Consider the following 13838-nt stretch of genomic DNA (forward strand, 5'->3'; position numbering starts at 1 on the left):
GTTAGACGAGTGAGGGTTATAAGTTTTTTGCGTGACTCTGCTAACGAGTGCGATCATACCAGCACTAATGCACCGGATCCCATCAGAACTCCCCAGTTAAGGGTGCTTGGGCGAGAGTAGTACTAGGATGGGTGACCTCCTGGGAAGTCCTCGTGTTGCACCCCTCATTTTACTTTTTTCAATTATTTTTTTGCCGTTATTTATTATTATTTTATTTTTTGCGCCGGTGAGGGGAAGGCTCTTTCCGGCGCGCACGCGATGGCCACCTAGCGGAGCTGGGTGAGCACATTTTCGGGCTCAAAATCCATCGTTTTGACCTCCAGGCACGCCGTTTCCATGCGTACTCTACACTGAAAACGTTTTTAAGGAGTTTTCGGCTCATTCTATTGCATTTAAGCGTTGTATTGTGTGTTTTATTTATTGGGTGGCACGTGGACACGTCTGAGCACCGGATCCCATCACTGCGCGGGCCAGTTCAGTTAGACGAGTGAGGGTTATATGTTTTTTGCGTGACTCTGCTAACGGGTTCGATCATACCAGCACTAATGCACCGGATCCCATCAGAACTCCGCAGTTAAGCGTGCTTGGGCGAAAGTAGTACTAGGATGGGTGACCTCCTGGGAAGTCCTCGTGTTGCACCCCTCGTTTTACTTTTTTCAATTATTTTTTTGCCGTTATTTATTATTATTTTATTTTTTGCGCCAGTGAGGGGAAGGCTATTTCCGGCGCGCACGCGATGGCCACCTAGCGGAGCTGGGTGAGCACATTTTCGGGCTCAAAATCCATCGTTTTGACCTCCAGGCACGCCGTTTCCATGCGTACTCTACGCTGAAAGCGTTTTTAAGGAGATTTCGGCTCATTCTATTGCATTTAATCGTTGTATTGTGCGTTTTATTTATTGGGTGGCACGTGGACACGTCAGAGCACCGTATCCCATCACTGTGCGGGCCAGTTCAGTTAGACGAGTGAGGGTTATAAGTTTTTTGCGTGACTCTACTAACGAGTGCGATCATACCAGCACTAATGCACCGGATCCCATCAGAACTCCGCAGTTAATCGTGCTTGGGCGAGAGTAGTACTAGGATAGGAGACCTCCTTGGAAGTCCTCGTGTTGCACCCCTCGTTTTACTTTTTTCAATTATTTTTTTGCCGTTATTATTATTATTTTATTTTTTGCGCCAGTGCGGGGAAGGCTTTTTCCGGCGCGCACGCGATGGCCACCTAGCGGAGCTGGGTGCGCACATTTTCAGGCTCAAAATCCATCGTTTTGACCTCCAGGCACGCCGTTTCCATGCGTACTCTACGCTGAAAGCGTTTTTAAGGAGTTTTCGGCTCATTCTATTGCATTTAATCGTTGTATTGTGCGTTTTATTTATTGGGTGGCACGTGGACACGTCTGAGCACCGGATCCCATCACTGTGCGGGCCAGTTCAGTTAGACGAGTGAGGGTTATAAGTTTTTTGCGTGACTCTACTAACGGGTGCGATCATACCAGCACTAATGCACCGGATCCCATCAGAACTCCGCAGTTAATCGTGCTTGGGCGAGAGTAGTACTAGGATAGGAGACCTCCTTGGAAGTCCTCGTGTTGCACCCCTCGTTTTACTTTCTTCAATTATTTTTTTGCCGTTATTATTATTATTTTATTTTTTGCGCCGGTGAGGGGAAGGCTCTTTCCGGCGCGCACGCGATGGCCACCTAGCGGAGCTGGGTGAGCACATTTTCGGGCTCAAAATCCATCGTTTTGACCTCCAGGCACGCCGTTTCCATGTGTACTCTACACTGAAAGCGTTTTTAAGGAGTTTTCGGCTCATTCTATTGCATTTAATTGTTGTATTGTGCGTTTTATTTATTGGGTGGCACGTGGACACGTCAGAGCACCGGATCCCATCACTGTGCGGGCCAGTTCAGTTAGACGAGTGAGGGTTATAAGTTTTTTGCGTGACTCTACTAACGGGTGCGATCATACCAGCACTAATGCACCGGATCCCATCAGAACTCCGCAGTTAATCGTGCTTGGGCGAGAGTAGTACTAGGAATGGTGACCTCCTGGGAAGTCCTCGTGTTGCACCCCTCGTTTTACTTTTTTCAATTATTTTTTTGCCGTTATTATTATTATTTTATTTTTTGCGCCGGTGAGGGGAAAGCTCTTTCCGGCGCGCACGCGATGGCCACCTAGCGGAGCTGGGTGAGCACATTTTCGGGCTCAAAATCCATCGTTTTGACCTCCAGGCACGCCGTTTCCATGCGTACTCTACACTGAAAGCGTTTTTAAGGAATTTTCGGCTCATTCTATTGCATTTAATCGTTGTATTTTTGCGTTTTATTTATTGGGTGCCATGTGTACACGTCTGAGCACCGGATCCCATCACTGTGCGGGCCAGTTCAGTTAGACGAGTGAGGGTTATAAGTTTTTTGCGTGACTCTACTAACGGGTGCGATCATACCAGCACTAATGCACCGGATCCCATCAGAACTCATCAGTCAAGCGTGCTTGGGCGAGAGTAGTACTAGGATGGGTGACCTCCTGGGAAGTCCTCGTGTTGCACCCCTCGTTTTACTTTTTTCAATTATTTTTTTGCCGTTATTATTATTATTTTATTTTTTGCGCCGGTGAGGGGAAGGCTCTTTCCGGGGGGCACGCGATGTCCACCTAGCGGAGCTGGGTGAGCACATTTTCGGGCACAAAATCCATCGTTTTGACCTCCAGGCACGCCGTTTCCATGCGTACTCTACACTGAAAGCGTTTTTAAGGAGTTTTCGGCTCATTCTATTGCATTTAATCGTTGTATTGTGCGTTTTATTTATTGGGTGGCACGTGTACACGTCTGAGCACCGGATCCCATCACTGTGCGGGCCAGTTCAGTTAGACGAGTGAGGGTTATAAGTTTTTTGCGTGACTCTACTAACGGGTGCGATCATACCAGCACTAATGCACCGGATCCCATCAGAATTCCGCAGATAAGCGTGCTTGGGCAAGAGTAGTACTAGGATGGGTGACCTCCTGGGAAGTCCTCGTGTTGCACCCCTCGTTTTACTTTTTTCAATTATTTTTTTGCCGTTATTATTATTATTTTATTTTTTGCGCCGGTGAGGGGAAGGCTCTTTCAGGCGCGCACGCGATGGCTACCTAGCGGAGCTGGGTGAGCACATTTTCGGGCTCAAAATCCATCGTTTTGACCTCCAGGCACGCAGTTTCGCTGCATACTCTACACAGAAAGCGTTTTTAAGGAGTTTTCGGCTCATTCTATTGCATTTAATCGTTGCATTGTGCGTTTTATTTTTTGGGTGGCACGTGGACACGTCTGAGAACCGGATCCCATCACTGTGCGGGCCAGTTCAGTTAGACGAGTGAGGGTTATAAGTTTTTTGCGTGACTCTACTAACGGGTGCGATCATACCAGCACTAATGCACCGGATCCCATCAGAACTCCGCAGCTAAGCGTGCTTGGGCGAGAGTAGTACTAGGATGGGTGACCTCCTGCGAAGTCCTCGTATTGCACCCCTCGTTTTACTTTTTTCAATTATTTTTTTGCCGTTATTATTATTATTTTATTTTTTGCGCCGGTGAGGGGAAGGCTCTTTCCGGCGCGCACGCGATGGCCACCTAGCGGAGCTGGGTGAGCACATTTTCGGGCTCAAAATCCATCGTTTTGACCTCCAGGCACGCCGTTTCCATGCCTACTCTACACTGAAAGCGTTTTTAAGGAGTTTTCGGCTCATTCTATTGCATTTAATCGTTGTATTATGCGTTTTATTTATTGGGTGGCACGTGGACACGTCTGAGCACCGGATCCCATCACTGTGCGGGCCAGTTCCGTTAGACGAGTGAGAGTTATAAGTTTTTTGCGTGACTTTACTAACTGGTGCGATCATACCAGCACTAATGCACCGGATCCCATCAGAACTCCGCGGTTAAGCGTGCTTGGGCGAGAGTAGTACTAGGATTGGTGACCTCCTGGGAAGTCCTCGTGTTGCACCCTTCGTTTTACTTTTTTCAATTATTTTTTTGCCGTTATTATTATTATTTTATTTTTTGTGCCGGTGAGGGGAAGGTTCTTTCCGTCGCGCACGCGATGGCCACCTAGCGGAGCTGGGTGAGCATATTTTCGGGCTCAAAATCCTTCGTTTTGACCTCCAGGCACGCCGTTTCCATGCGTACTCTACACTGAAAGTGTTTTTAAGGAGTTTTAGGCTCATTCTATTGCATTTAATCGTTGTATTGTGTGTTTTATTTATTGGGTGGCACGTGGACATGTCTGAGCTCCGGATCCCATCACTGTGCGGGCCAGTTCAGTTAGACGAGTGAGGGTTATAAGTTTTTTGCGTGACTCTACTAACGGGTGCGATCATACCAGCACTAATGCACCGGATCCCATCAGAACTCCGCAGTCAAGCGAGCTCGGGCGAGAGTAATACTAGGATGGGTGACCTCCTGGGAAGTCATCGTGTTGCACCCCTCGTTTTACTTTTTTCAAATATTTTTTTGCCGTTATTATTATTATTTTATTTTTTGCGCCGGTGAGGGGAAGGTTCTTTCCGGCGCGCACGCGATAGCCACCTAGCGGAGCTGGGTGAGCACATTTTTGGGCTGAAAATCCATCGTTTTGACCTCCAGGCACGTCGTTTCCATGCGTAATCTACACTGAAAGCGTTTTTAAGGAGTTTTCGGCTCATTCTATTGCATTTAATCGTTGTATTGTGCGTTTTATTTATTGGGTGGCACGTGGACACGTCTGAGCACCGGATCCCATCACTGTGCGGGCCAGTTCAGTTAGACGAGTGAGGGTTATAAGTTTTTTGCGCGACTTTACTAACTGGTGCGATCATACCAGCACTAATGCACCGGATCCCTTCAGAACTCCGTAGTTAAGCGTGCTTGGGCGAGAGAAGTACTAGGATGGGTGACCTCCTAGGAAGTCCTCGTGTTGCACCCTTCGTTTTACTTTTTTCAATTATTTTTTTGCCGTTATTATTATTATTTTATTTTTTGCGCCGGTGAGGGGAAGGTTCTTTCCGGCGCGCACGCGATGGCCACCTAGCGGAGCTGGGTGAGCATATTTTCGGGCTCAAAATCCTTCGTTTTGACCTCCAGGCACGCCGTTTCTATGCGTACTCTACACTGAAAGCGTTTTTAAGGAGTTTTCGGCTCATTCTATTGCATTTAATCGTTGTATTGTGTGTTTTATTTATTGGGTGGCACGTGGACATGTCTGAGCACCGGATCCCATCACTGTGCGGGCCAGTTCAGTTAGACGAGTGAGGGTTATAAGTTTTTTGCGTGACTCTACTAACAGGTGCGATCATACCAGCACTAATGTACCGGATCCCATCAGAACTCCGCAGTTAAGCGTGCTTGGGTGAGAGTAGTACTAGGATGGGTGACCTCCTCGGAAGTCCTCGTGTTGCACCCCTCGTTTTACTTTTTTCAATTATTTTTTTGCCGTTATTATTATTATTTTATTTTTTGCGCCGGTGAGGGGAAGGCTCTTTCCGGCGCGCACGCGATGGCCACGTTGCGGAGCTGGGTGAGCACATTTTCGGGCTCAAAATCCTTCGTTTTGACCTTCAGGCACGCCGTTTCCATCCGTACTCTACACTGAAAGCGTTTTTATGGAGTTTTCGACTCATTCCATTGCATTTAATCGTTGTATTGTGTGTTTTATTTATTGGGTGGCACATGGACACGTCTGAGCAACGGATCCCATCACTATGCGTGCCAGTTCAGTTAGACGAGTGAGGGTTATAAGTTTTTTGCGTAACTCTACTAACAGGTGCGATCATACCAGCACTAATGCACCGGATCCCATCAGAACTCCGCAGTTAAGCGTGCTTGGGCGAGAGTAGTACTAGGATGGGAGACCTCCCCGGAAGTCCTCGTGTTGCACCCCTCGTTTTACTTTTTTCAATTATTTTTTTGCCGTTATTATTAGTATTTTATTTTTTACGCCGATGAGGGGGAGGCACTTTCCGGCACGCACGCGATGGCCACCTTGCGGAGCTGGGTGAGCACATTTTCGGGCTCAAAATCCATCGTTTTGACCTTCAGGCACGCCGTTTCCATCCGTACTCTACACTGAAAGCGTTCTAAAGGAGTTTTCGGCTCATTCTATTGCATTTAATCGTTGTATTGTGCGTTTTATTTATTGGGTGGCACGTGGACACGTCTGAGCACTGGATCCCATCACTGTGCTTGCCAGTTCAGTTAGACGAGTGAGGGTTATAAGTTTTTTGCGTGACTCTACTAACGGGTGCGATCATACCAGCACTAATGCACCGGATCCCATCAGAACTCCGCAGTTAAGCGTGTTTGGGCGAGAGTAGTACTAGGATTGGTGACCTCCTGGGAAGTCCTCGTGTTGCACCCCTCGTTTTACTTTTTTCAATTATTTTTTTGCCGTTATTATTATTATTTTATTTTTTGCGCCGGTGAGGGGAAGGATCTTTCCGGCGCGCACGCGAGGGCCACCTAGCGGAGCTGGGTGAGCACATTTCGGGCTCAAAATCCATCGTTTTGACCTCCAGGCACGCCGTTTCCATGCGTACTCTACACTGAAAGCGTTTTTAAGGAGTTTTCGGCTCATTCTATTGCATTTAATCGTTGTATTGTGCGTTTTATTTATTGGGTGGCACGTGGACACGTCTGAGCACCGGATCCCATCACTGTGCTTGCCAGTTCAGTTAGACGAGTGAGGGTTATAAGTTTTTTGCGTGACTCTACTAACGGGTGCGATCATACCAGCACTAATGCACCGGATCCCATCAGAACTCCGCAGTTAAGCGTGTTTGGGCGAGAGTAGTACTAGGATTGGTGACCTCCTGGGAAGTCCTCGTGTTGCACCCCTCGTTTTACTTTTTTCATTTATTTTTTTGCCGTTATTATTATTGTTTTATTTTTTGCGCCGGTGAGGGGAAGGCTCTTTCCGGCGCGCACGCGATGGCCACCTAGCGGAGCTGAGTGAGCACATTTTCGGGCTCAAAATCCATCGTTTTGACCTCCAGGCACGCCGTTTCCATGCGTACTCTACACTGAAAGCGTTTTTAAGGAGTTTTCGGCTCATTCTATTGCATTTAATCGTTGTATTGTGCGTTTTATTTCTTGGGTGGCACGTGGACACGTCTGAGCACCAGATCCCATCACTGTGCAGGCCAGTTCAGTTAGACGAGTGAGGGTTAAAAGTTTTTTGCGTGACTCTACTAACGGGTGCGATCATACCAGCACTAATGCACCGGATCCCATCAGAACTCCGCAGTTAAGCGTGCTTGGCCGAGAGTAGTACTAGGATGGGAGACCTCCTGGGAAGTCCTCGTGTTGCACCCCTCGTTTTACTTTTTTCAATTATTTTTTTGCCGTTATTATTATTATTTTATTTTTTGCGCCGGTGAGGGGAAGGCTCTTTCCGGCGCGCACGCGATGGCCACCTAGCGGAGCTGGGTGAGCACATTTTCGGGCTCAAAATCCATCGTTTTGACCTCCAGGACCGCCGTTTCCATGCGTACTCTACACTGAAAGCGTTTTTAAGGAGTTTTCGGCTCATTCTATTGCATTTAATCGTTGTATTGTGCGTTTTATTTATTGGGTGGCACGTGGACACGTCTGAGCACCGGATCCCATCACTGTGCGGGCCAGTTCAGTTAGACGAGTGAGGGTTATAAGTTTTTTGCGTGACTCTACTAACGGGTGCGATCATACCAGCACTAATGCACCGGATCCCATCAGAACTCCGCAGTTAAGCGTGCTTGGGCGAGAGTAGTACTAGGATGGGAGACCTCCGGGGAAGTCCTCGTGTTGCACCCCTCGTTTTACTTTTTTCTATTTTTTTTTTGTCGTTATTATTATTATTTTATTTTTTGCGCTGGTGAGGGGAAGGCTCTTTCCGGCGCGCACGCGATGGCCACCTAGCGCAGCTGGGTGAGCACATTTTCGTGCTCAAAATCCATCATTTTGACCTCCAGGCACGCCGTTTCCATGCGTACTCTACACTGAAAGCGTTTTTAAGGAGTTTTCGGCTCATTCTATTGCATTTAATCGTTGTATTGTGCGTTTTATTTATTGGGTGACACGTGGACACGTCTGAGCACCGGATCCCATCACTGTGCTTGCCAGTTCAGTTAGACGAGTGAGGGTTATAAGTTTTTTGCGTGACTCTACTAACAGGTGCGATCATACCAGCACTAATGCACCGGATCCCATCAGAACTCCGCAGTTAAGCGTGTTTGGACGAGAGTAGTACTAGGATTGGTGACCTCCTGGGAAGTCCTCGTGTTGCACCCCTCGTTTTACTTTTTTCAATTATTTTTTTGCCGTTATTATTATTATTTTATTTTTTGCGCCGGTGAGGGGAAGGCTCTTTCAGGCGCGCACGCGATGGCCACGTAGCGGAGCTGGGTGAGCACATTTTCGGGCACAAAATCCATCGTTTTGACCTCCAGGCACGCCGTTTCCATGCGTACTCTACACTGAAAGCGTTTTTAAGGAGTTTTCGGCTCATTCTATTGCATTTAATCGTTGTGTTGTGCGTTTTATTTATTGGGTGGCACGTGGACACGTCTGAGCACCAGATCCCATCACTGTGCGGGCCAGTTCAGTTAGACGAGTGAGGGTTATAAGTTTTTTGCGTGACTCTAATAACGGGTGCGATTATACCAGCACTAATGCACCGGATCCCATCAGAACTCCGCAGTTAAGCGTGCTTGGGCGAGAGTAGTACTAGGATGGGAGACCTCCTGGGAAGTCCTTGTGTTGCACCCCTCGTTTTACTTTTTTCAATTATTTTTTTGCCGTTATTATTATTATTTTGTTTTTTGCGCCGGTGAGGGGAAGGTTCTTTCCGGCGCGCACGCGTTGGCCACCTAGCGGAGCTGAGTGAGCATATTTTCGGGCTCAAAATCCTTCGTTTTGACCTCCAGGCACGCCGTTTCCATGCGTACTCTACACTGAAAGCGTTTTTAAGGAGTTTTCGGCTCATTCTATTGCATTTAATCGTTGTATTGTGTGTTTTATTTATTGGGTGGCACGTGGACATGTCTGAGCACCGGATCCCATCACTGTGCGGGCCAGTTCAGTTAGACGAGTGAGGGTTATAAGTTTTTTGCGTGACTCTACTAACGGGTGTGATCATACCAGCACTAATGCACCGGATCCCATCAGAACTCCGCAGTCAAGCGAGCCTGGGCGAGAGTAATACCAGGATGGGTGACCTCCTGGGAAGTCATCGTGTTGCACCCCTCGTTTTACTTTTTTCAAATATTTTTTTGCCGTTATTATTATTATTTTATTTTTTGCGCCGGTGAGGGGTAGGCTCTTTACGGCGCGCACGCGATGGCCACCTAGCGGAGCTGGGTGAGCACATTTTCGGGCTCAAAATCCATCGTTTTGACCTCCAGGCACGTCGTTTCCATGCGTACTCTACACTGAAAGCGTTTTTAAGGAGTTTTCGGCTCATTCTATTGCATTTAATCGTTGTATTGTGCGTTTTATTTATTGGGTGGCACGTGGACACGTCTGAGCACCAGATCCCATCACTGTGCGGGCCAGTTCAGTTAGACAAGTGAGGGTTATAAGTTTTTTGCGTGACTCTGCTAACGGGTGCGATCATACCAGCACTAATGCACCGGATCCCATCAAAACTCCGCAGTTAAGCGTGCTTGGGCGAGAGTAATACCAGGATGGGTGACCTCCTGGGAAGTCATCGTGTTGCACCCCTCGTTTTACTTTTTTCAAATATTTTTTTGCCGTTATTATTATTATTTTATTTTTTGCGCCGGTGAGGGGTAGGCTCTTTACGGCGCGCACGCGATGGCCACCTAGCGGAGCTGGGTGAGCACATTTTCGGGCTCAAAATCCATCGTTTTGACCTCCAGGCACGTCGTTTCCATGCGTACTCTACACTGAAAGCGTTTTTAAGGAGTTTTCGGCTCATTCTATTGCATTTAATCGTTGTATTGTGCGTTTTATTTATTGGGTGGCACGTGGACACGTCTGAGCACCGGATCCCATCACTGTGCGGGCCAGTTCAGTTAGACGAGTGAGGGTTATAAGTTTTTTGCGTGACTTTACTAACTGGTGCGATCATACCAGCACTAATGCACCGGATCCCATCAGAACTCCGTAGTTAAGCGTGTTTGGGCGAGAGTAGTACTAGGATGGGTGACCTCCTGGGAAGTCCTCGTGTTGCACCCTTCGTTTTACTTTTTTCAATTATTTTTTTGCCGTTATTATTTTTATTTTATTTTTTGCGCCGGTGAGGGGAAGGTTCTTTCCGGCGCGCACGCGATGGCCACCTGGCGGAGCTGGGTGAGCATATTTTAGGGCTCAAAATCCTTCGTTTTGACCTCCAGGCACGCCGTTTCCATGCGTACTCTACACTGAAAGCATTTTTAAGGAGTTTTCGGCTCATTCTATTGCATTTAATCGTTGTATTGTGTGTTTTATTTATTGGGTGGCACGTGGACATGTCTGAGCACCGGATCCCATCACTGTGCGGGCGAGTTCAGTTAGACGAGTGAGGGTTATATGTTTTTTGCGTGACTCTACTAACGGGTGCGACCATACCAGCACTAATGTACCGGATCCCATCAGAACTCCGTAGTTAAGCGTGTTTGGGTGAGAGTAGTACTAGGATGGGTGACCTCCTGGGAAGTCCTCGTGTTGCACCCCTCGTTTTACTTTTTTCAATTATTTTTTTGCCGTTATTATTATTATTTTATTTTTTGCGCCGGTGAGGGGAAGGCTCTTTCTGGCGCGCACACGATGGCCACCTAGCGGAGCTGGGTGAGCACATTTTCGGGCTCAAAATCCTTCGTTTTGACCTTCAGGCACGCCGTTTCCATGCCTACTCAACACTTAAAGCGTTTTTAAGGAGTTTTCGGCTCATTCTATTGCATTTAATCGTTGTATTGTGCGTTTTATTTATTGGGTGGCACGTGGACACATCTGAGCACCGGATCCCATCACTGTGCGGGCCAGTTCAGTTAGACGAGTGAGGGTTATAAGTTTTTTGCGTGACTCTACCAACGGGTGCGATCATACCAACACTAATGCACCGGATCCCATCAGAACTCCGCAGTTAAGCGTGCTTGGGCGAGAGTAGTACTAGGATGGGTGACCTCCTTGGAAGTCCTCGTGTTGCACCCCTCGTTTTACTTTTTTAAATTATTTTTTTGCCGTTATTATTATTATTTTATTTTTTGCGCCGGTGAGGGGAAGGCTCTTTCCGGCGCGCACGCGATGGCCACGTTGCGGAGCTGGGTGAGCACATTTTCGGGCTCATCATCCTTCGTTTTGACCTTCAGGCACGCCGTTTCCATGCGTACTCTACACTGAAAGCGTTTTTAAGGAGTTTTCGGCTCATTCTATTGCATTTAATCGTTGTATTGTGCGTTTTATTTATTGGGTGGCACGTGGACACGTCTGAGCACCGGATCCCATCACTGTGCGGGCCAGTTCAGTTAGACGAGTGAGGGTTATAAGTTTTTTGCGTGACTCTACCAACGGGTGCGATCATACCAACACTAATGCACCGGATCCCATCAGAACTCCGCAGTTAAGCGTGCTTGGGCGAGAGTAGTACTAGGATGGGTGACCTCCTTGGAAGTCCTCGTGTTGCACCCCTCGTTTTACTTTTTTAAATTATTTTTTTGCCGTTATTATTATTATTTTATTTTTTGCGCCGGTGAGGGGAAGGCTCTTTCCGGCGCGCACGCGATGGCCACGTTGCGGAGCTGGGTGAGCACATTTTCGGGCTCATCATCCTTCGTTTTGACCTTCAGGCACGCCGTTTCCATGCGTACTCTACACTGAAAGCGTTTTTAAGGAGTTTTCGGCTCATTCTATTGCATTTAATCGTTGTATTGTGCGTTTTATTTATTGGGTGGCACGTGGACACGTCTGAGCACCGGATCCCATCACTGTGCGGGCCAGTTCAGTTAGACGAGTGAGGGTTATAAGTTTTTTGCGTGACTCTACCAACGGGTGCGATCATACCAACACTAATGCACCGGATCCCATCAGAACTCCGCAGTTAAGCGTGCTTGTGCGAGAGTAGTACTAGGATGGGTGACCTCCTTGGAAGTCCTCGTGTTGCACCCCTCGTTTTACTTTTTTAAATTATTTTTTTGCCGTTATTATTATTATTTTATTTTTTGCGCCGGTGAGGGGAAGGCTCTTTCCGGCGCGCACGCGATGGCCACCTAGCGGAGCTGGGTGAGCACATTTTCGGGCTCAAAATCCTTCGTTTTGACCTCCAGGCACGCAGTTTCGCTGCATACTCTACACTGAAAGCGTTTTTAAGGAGTTTTCGGCTCATTCTATTGCATTTAATCGTTGCATTGTGCGTTTTATTTTTTGGGTGGCACGTGGACACGTCTGAGCACCGGATCCCATCACTGTGCGGGCCAGTTCAGTTAGACGAGTGAGGGTTATAAGTTTTTTGCGTGACTCTAATAACGGGTGCGATCATACCAGCACTAATGCACCGGATCCCATCAGAACTCCGCAGCTAAGCGTGCTTGGGCGAGAGTAATACTAGGATGGGTGACCTCCTGGGAAGTCCTCGTATTGCACCCCTCGTTTTACTCTTTTCAATTATTTTTTTGCCGTTATTATTATTATTTTATTTTTTGCGCCGGTGAGGGGAAGGCTCTTTCCGGCGCGCACGCGATGGCCACCTAGCGGAGCTGGGTGAGCACATTTTCGGGCTCAAAATCCATCGTTTTGACCTCCAGGCACGCCGTTTCCATGCCTACTCAACACTGAAAGCGTTTTTAAGGAGTTTTCGGCTCATTCTATTGCATTTAATCGTTGTATTGTGCGTTTTATTTATTGGGTGGCACGTGGACACGTCTGAGCACCGGATCCCATCACTGTGCGGGCCAGTTCAGTTAGACGAGTGAGGGTTATAAGTTTTTTGCGTGACTTTACTAACTGGTGCGATCATACCAGCACTAAAGCACCGGATCCCATCAGAACTCCGCAGTCAAGCGTGCTTGGGCGAGAGTAGTACTAGGATGGGTGACCTCCTGGGAAGTCCTCGTGTTGCACCCTTCGTTTTACTTTTTTCAATTATTTTTTTGCCGTTATTATTATTATTTTATTTTTTGCGCTGGTGAGGGGAAGGTTCTTTCCGGCGCGCACGCGATGGCCACCTAGCGGAGCTGGGTGAGCATATTTTAGGGCTCAAAATCCTTCGTTTTGACCTCCAGGCACGCCGTTTCCATGCGTACTCTACACTGAAAGCGTTTTTAAGGAGTTTTCGGCTCATTCTATTGCATTTAATCGTTGTATTGTGTGTTTTATTTATTGGGTGGCACGTGGACATGTCTGAGCACCGGATCCCATCACTGTGCGGGCCAGTTCAGTTAGACGAGTGAGGGTTATAAGTTTTTTGCGTGACTCTACTAACGGGTGCGACCATACCAGCACTAATGTACCGGATCCCATCAGAACTCCGTAGTTAAGCGTGCCTGGGTGAGAGTAGTACTAGGATGGGTGACCTCCTGGGAAGTCCTCGTGTTGCACCCCTCGTTTTACTTTTTTAAATTATTTTTTTGCCGTTATTATTATTATTTTATTTTTTGCTCCGGTGAGGGGAAGGCTCTTTCCGGCGCGCACGCGATGGCCACGTTGCGGAGCTGGGTGAGCACATTTTCGGGCTCAAAATCCTTCGTTTTGACCTTCAGGCACGCCGTTTCCATCCGTACTCTACACTGAAAGCGTTTTTAAGGAGTTTTCGGCTCATTCCATTGCATTTAATCGTTGTATTGTGTGTTTTATTTATTGGGTGGCACATGGACACGTCTGAGCAACGGATCCCATCACTATGCGTGCCAGTTCAGTT

General features: G+C 47.6%; 29 non-coding genes across 29 annotated transcripts; all 29 read left to right on the forward strand.

Annotated features, from left to right (window-relative positions):
* Positions 1 to 45: 45 nt before the first annotated feature.
* LOC133852874 (5S ribosomal RNA) lies at positions 46 to 164 on the forward strand. Its single transcript, XR_009896057.1, has one exon. It is a non-coding gene; the product is annotated as a 5S ribosomal RNA (ribosomal RNA).
* Positions 165 to 523: 359 nt separating this feature from the next.
* Positions 524 to 642, forward strand: LOC133852904 (5S ribosomal RNA). The gene has a single exon (XR_009896085.1). It is a non-coding gene; the product is annotated as a 5S ribosomal RNA (ribosomal RNA).
* Positions 643 to 1001: 359 nt separating this feature from the next.
* On the forward strand, positions 1002 to 1120 carry LOC133852942 (5S ribosomal RNA). The gene has a single exon (XR_009896122.1). It is a non-coding gene; the product is annotated as a 5S ribosomal RNA (ribosomal RNA).
* Positions 1121 to 1478: 358 nt separating this feature from the next.
* LOC133852918 (5S ribosomal RNA) lies at positions 1479 to 1597 on the forward strand. Its single transcript, XR_009896097.1, has one exon. It is a non-coding gene; the product is annotated as a 5S ribosomal RNA (ribosomal RNA).
* A 358-nt stretch (positions 1598 to 1955) lies between these two features.
* On the forward strand, positions 1956 to 2074 carry LOC133852932 (5S ribosomal RNA). Its single transcript, XR_009896111.1, has one exon. It is a non-coding gene; the product is annotated as a 5S ribosomal RNA (ribosomal RNA).
* Positions 2075 to 2433: 359 nt separating this feature from the next.
* LOC133852931 (5S ribosomal RNA) lies at positions 2434 to 2552 on the forward strand. The gene has a single exon (XR_009896110.1). It is a non-coding gene; the product is annotated as a 5S ribosomal RNA (ribosomal RNA).
* A 358-nt stretch (positions 2553 to 2910) lies between these two features.
* On the forward strand, positions 2911 to 3029 carry LOC133852905 (5S ribosomal RNA). The gene has a single exon (XR_009896086.1). It is a non-coding gene; the product is annotated as a 5S ribosomal RNA (ribosomal RNA).
* A 358-nt stretch (positions 3030 to 3387) lies between these two features.
* Positions 3388 to 3506, forward strand: LOC133853468 (5S ribosomal RNA). The gene has a single exon (XR_009896569.1). It is a non-coding gene; the product is annotated as a 5S ribosomal RNA (ribosomal RNA).
* A 358-nt stretch (positions 3507 to 3864) lies between these two features.
* LOC133852936 (5S ribosomal RNA) lies at positions 3865 to 3983 on the forward strand. Its single transcript, XR_009896115.1, has one exon. It is a non-coding gene; the product is annotated as a 5S ribosomal RNA (ribosomal RNA).
* Positions 3984 to 4341: 358 nt separating this feature from the next.
* LOC133852956 (5S ribosomal RNA) lies at positions 4342 to 4460 on the forward strand. Its single transcript, XR_009896135.1, has one exon. It is a non-coding gene; the product is annotated as a 5S ribosomal RNA (ribosomal RNA).
* A 358-nt stretch (positions 4461 to 4818) lies between these two features.
* LOC133852902 (5S ribosomal RNA) lies at positions 4819 to 4937 on the forward strand. Its single transcript, XR_009896083.1, has one exon. It is a non-coding gene; the product is annotated as a 5S ribosomal RNA (ribosomal RNA).
* Positions 4938 to 5295: 358 nt separating this feature from the next.
* Positions 5296 to 5414, forward strand: LOC133852927 (5S ribosomal RNA). Its single transcript, XR_009896106.1, has one exon. It is a non-coding gene; the product is annotated as a 5S ribosomal RNA (ribosomal RNA).
* Positions 5415 to 5772: 358 nt separating this feature from the next.
* LOC133852869 (5S ribosomal RNA) lies at positions 5773 to 5891 on the forward strand. The gene has a single exon (XR_009896052.1). It is a non-coding gene; the product is annotated as a 5S ribosomal RNA (ribosomal RNA).
* A 358-nt stretch (positions 5892 to 6249) lies between these two features.
* Positions 6250 to 6368, forward strand: LOC133852881 (5S ribosomal RNA). Its single transcript, XR_009896063.1, has one exon. It is a non-coding gene; the product is annotated as a 5S ribosomal RNA (ribosomal RNA).
* Positions 6369 to 6725: 357 nt separating this feature from the next.
* LOC133852882 (5S ribosomal RNA) lies at positions 6726 to 6844 on the forward strand. The gene has a single exon (XR_009896064.1). It is a non-coding gene; the product is annotated as a 5S ribosomal RNA (ribosomal RNA).
* A 358-nt stretch (positions 6845 to 7202) lies between these two features.
* Positions 7203 to 7321, forward strand: LOC133852797 (5S ribosomal RNA). Its single transcript, XR_009895983.1, has one exon. It is a non-coding gene; the product is annotated as a 5S ribosomal RNA (ribosomal RNA).
* A 358-nt stretch (positions 7322 to 7679) lies between these two features.
* On the forward strand, positions 7680 to 7798 carry LOC133853499 (5S ribosomal RNA). The gene has a single exon (XR_009896600.1). It is a non-coding gene; the product is annotated as a 5S ribosomal RNA (ribosomal RNA).
* Positions 7799 to 8156: 358 nt separating this feature from the next.
* LOC133852943 (5S ribosomal RNA) lies at positions 8157 to 8275 on the forward strand. The gene has a single exon (XR_009896123.1). It is a non-coding gene; the product is annotated as a 5S ribosomal RNA (ribosomal RNA).
* A 358-nt stretch (positions 8276 to 8633) lies between these two features.
* On the forward strand, positions 8634 to 8752 carry LOC133853514 (5S ribosomal RNA). The gene has a single exon (XR_009896615.1). It is a non-coding gene; the product is annotated as a 5S ribosomal RNA (ribosomal RNA).
* A 358-nt stretch (positions 8753 to 9110) lies between these two features.
* On the forward strand, positions 9111 to 9229 carry LOC133852961 (5S ribosomal RNA). Its single transcript, XR_009896140.1, has one exon. It is a non-coding gene; the product is annotated as a 5S ribosomal RNA (ribosomal RNA).
* Positions 9230 to 9587: 358 nt separating this feature from the next.
* On the forward strand, positions 9588 to 9706 carry LOC133852947 (5S ribosomal RNA). Its single transcript, XR_009896127.1, has one exon. It is a non-coding gene; the product is annotated as a 5S ribosomal RNA (ribosomal RNA).
* A 358-nt stretch (positions 9707 to 10064) lies between these two features.
* LOC133852816 (5S ribosomal RNA) lies at positions 10065 to 10183 on the forward strand. The gene has a single exon (XR_009896002.1). It is a non-coding gene; the product is annotated as a 5S ribosomal RNA (ribosomal RNA).
* A 358-nt stretch (positions 10184 to 10541) lies between these two features.
* On the forward strand, positions 10542 to 10660 carry LOC133852848 (5S ribosomal RNA). Its single transcript, XR_009896032.1, has one exon. It is a non-coding gene; the product is annotated as a 5S ribosomal RNA (ribosomal RNA).
* A 358-nt stretch (positions 10661 to 11018) lies between these two features.
* LOC133852858 (5S ribosomal RNA) lies at positions 11019 to 11137 on the forward strand. The gene has a single exon (XR_009896042.1). It is a non-coding gene; the product is annotated as a 5S ribosomal RNA (ribosomal RNA).
* A 358-nt stretch (positions 11138 to 11495) lies between these two features.
* LOC133852860 (5S ribosomal RNA) lies at positions 11496 to 11614 on the forward strand. Its single transcript, XR_009896044.1, has one exon. It is a non-coding gene; the product is annotated as a 5S ribosomal RNA (ribosomal RNA).
* A 358-nt stretch (positions 11615 to 11972) lies between these two features.
* LOC133852939 (5S ribosomal RNA) lies at positions 11973 to 12091 on the forward strand. Its single transcript, XR_009896119.1, has one exon. It is a non-coding gene; the product is annotated as a 5S ribosomal RNA (ribosomal RNA).
* A 358-nt stretch (positions 12092 to 12449) lies between these two features.
* On the forward strand, positions 12450 to 12568 carry LOC133853538 (5S ribosomal RNA). The gene has a single exon (XR_009896639.1). It is a non-coding gene; the product is annotated as a 5S ribosomal RNA (ribosomal RNA).
* A 358-nt stretch (positions 12569 to 12926) lies between these two features.
* Positions 12927 to 13045, forward strand: LOC133853527 (5S ribosomal RNA). The gene has a single exon (XR_009896629.1). It is a non-coding gene; the product is annotated as a 5S ribosomal RNA (ribosomal RNA).
* Positions 13046 to 13403: 358 nt separating this feature from the next.
* Positions 13404 to 13522, forward strand: LOC133852796 (5S ribosomal RNA). Its single transcript, XR_009895982.1, has one exon. It is a non-coding gene; the product is annotated as a 5S ribosomal RNA (ribosomal RNA).
* The last annotated feature ends 316 nt before the right edge of the window (positions 13523 to 13838 follow it).

This window comes from Alnus glutinosa, chromosome 12, assembly GCF_958979055.1.
Source record: "Alnus glutinosa chromosome 12, dhAlnGlut1.1, whole genome shotgun sequence".
Classification (NCBI taxonomy): domain Eukaryota; kingdom Viridiplantae; phylum Streptophyta; class Magnoliopsida; order Fagales; family Betulaceae; genus Alnus; species Alnus glutinosa.